Here is a 2412-nt window from a genome sequence, read left to right on the forward strand (position 1 = left end):
ATAAAAAGTAGAGTACAGGTTGCAAGTGGTGGGGGTAAAGGGGAATGGGGACTGAATGCATAATGCATGTAGAGTTTCTGTTTAGGGATGGAAAACTTTAATGATGGAAGGTGGTGAGGGTATTGTAACATTGTCAATGTGATTAATCTCACTGAGTCATATGTTTGAGAGTGGTTGAGATGGGAAAGTTTAGGCTGTATATATGTTTTCACAATTAAAAAGAAGAGAAAGAGTTACTAAAGAGACTATAGCAACTAAATGCAATAAGTGATCATGGATATGATCTAGTAATGGAGAGAAAAAGCTCAAATGAATATTATTAAGAAATATGCAAAAAATTGGAATATAGACCATAAGCTATATTAATGTGAAATTTCTTGATCTTGAAAACTGTATTTAAAGTGGACACATAAACGAACATCCTTGTTCTTAGGAATTGTACGTGGAAGTACTAAGTGTTCAAGAAGCATGACGGATGCAATCTACACTCAAGTGTTCAGAAAATGGGTAGACTAATAGATTGATAGAAAGAATGGTATGGCAAAGGCAGCAAAGAGTTAAAATTGGTGGTATGGTTATCTGGGATGCGGGAATATGCTGAAGTTGTCTCTATGGGGTATATATCTATATCCTGTAAGTTTGAATGTATTTCAAAATATAAAGTTAAAAATAATTCAATGGTGAAGAAGATTGTATAAAAATGTAGCTTATGAGGGGTGACAGTGTGATTGGGAAAGCCATATGGACCACACTTTCCTTTGTCCAGTGTATGGATGGATGAGTAGAAAAATGGGGGCAAAAAAAAAAGACACCCAGTTTTCTTTTTTACTTTAATTGTTCTTTTTCACTTTAATTTTTATTCTTTTTTTTTTTGCAGTAATGAAAATGTTCAAAAATTAATTTTGGTGATGAACACACAACTATATAATGGTACTGTGAAAATTGAATGTACGCTTTGTATGACTGCATGGTATGTGAATATATCTCAATAAAATTGAATTAAAAAAACAAAAAAAACAAAAAAACAAAAACAAAACCAATGTCTCTGCTAGATTTTTTTTAAATAGAGCTTGAAGTTCTTCCTCATAAAAAAATAATAATTCAATGGTGTTTCTATATACAAGCAATTAAAAAACCTGAAAAGGTAATCAAGCAAACATTTACAATAGCAACTAAAAAGAATAAAATATCTAGGAATATATTTATCTATGGATGTAAATGACTTGTATGTGAAAACTACAAATTATTACTGAAAGAAATGAATAAAGACCTAAATAAATGGAAAGATATTCTGGGTTTATGTATTGGAAACCTTAATGTCATTTAGATGTTAATAGTACCCAAAATGATTTATGTATTGAATGTAATCTCAAGCAGAATTCTAACTGCCCTCTTTGCTGAAATGGAAAAATGAATCATCAAATTCCTATGGAAGGGCAAAGGATCCTGAAGAGCGAACACCATTTTGAAAAAGAAGATCAAAGCTGGAAGACTCATACTTCCCAATTTCAAAACTCACTGCAAAGTTACAATAATCAAAACAGCATGGGTAGGGCTGGGGAGGCCCCAGCTGTCATGCAGGGAGGAGGTTGAGGCCATAGCTTAAGGGAAGCCCAGGCCCCAGTGCATCTGTGTCTGGCAGAATCCGCGTGAGATGAAGTTACAATCCTTCCCTGCCGCCCTGATAATCAAGAGTTTTGGCTGACCTTTGAACATACGCTGAGATATTGTGGAGCCAGAAGAAAAGCACAGACAGACTATGGCACTGAAATGGATTAATAATAAACAATGTTCTGCAGGTCCAGTTGGGGATATGTTTCATTAGCAAGCCACAATTATGGGACCTAATGACAGCCCATATCAAGGTGGTGTATTCTTTTTGAAAATTCATTTTCCTAAAGATTACCCCTTCAAATCACCAAAGGTTGCATTTATGACAGGAATTTATCATCCAAATATTAACAGTAATGGCAGCATTTGTCTCGATATTCTAAGATCACAGTGGTCTCCCGTTTAAACTATTTCTAAAGTTCTTTTATCCATTTGTTCACGGCTATGTGATCCAAACCCAGATGACCCCCCAGTGCCAGAGAATGCACAGATCTATAAAAAAGATGGTGATAAGTACAACAGAATATCTCAGGAATAGACTCAGAAGTATGCCATGTGATGCTACCTTAAAGTCAGAATAACCTGCATTATAGCTGGAATAAACTTTAAATTACTATTCCTTTTTTGATTTTCTTATACGGCTGCTCCCCTATCACACCTCATGTATTTTAATTTTATTTTTTGTTACCTCCCTCCATTCATTCACATGCTCATTTGAGAAGACTTCAGTTCTTCCAGCTTTAGAGAATAACTGCTTTTAGGAAATGCAAAGTAGTTACAAGAGAACAGTTGCCCAAGATT

At 34.7% G+C, this 2412-nt stretch overlaps 1 pseudogene; it reads left to right on the top strand.

The window, feature by feature from the left end:
• Window positions 1–1792: 1792 nt before the first annotated feature.
• LOC119522976 lies at window positions 1793–2170 on the top strand (annotated as a pseudogene).
• The last annotated feature ends 242 nt before the right edge of the window (window positions 2171–2412 follow it).

This window comes from Choloepus didactylus, chromosome X, assembly GCF_015220235.1.
Source record: "Choloepus didactylus isolate mChoDid1 chromosome X, mChoDid1.pri, whole genome shotgun sequence".
Lineage (NCBI taxonomy): Eukaryota > Metazoa > Chordata > Mammalia > Pilosa > Megalonychidae > Choloepus > Choloepus didactylus.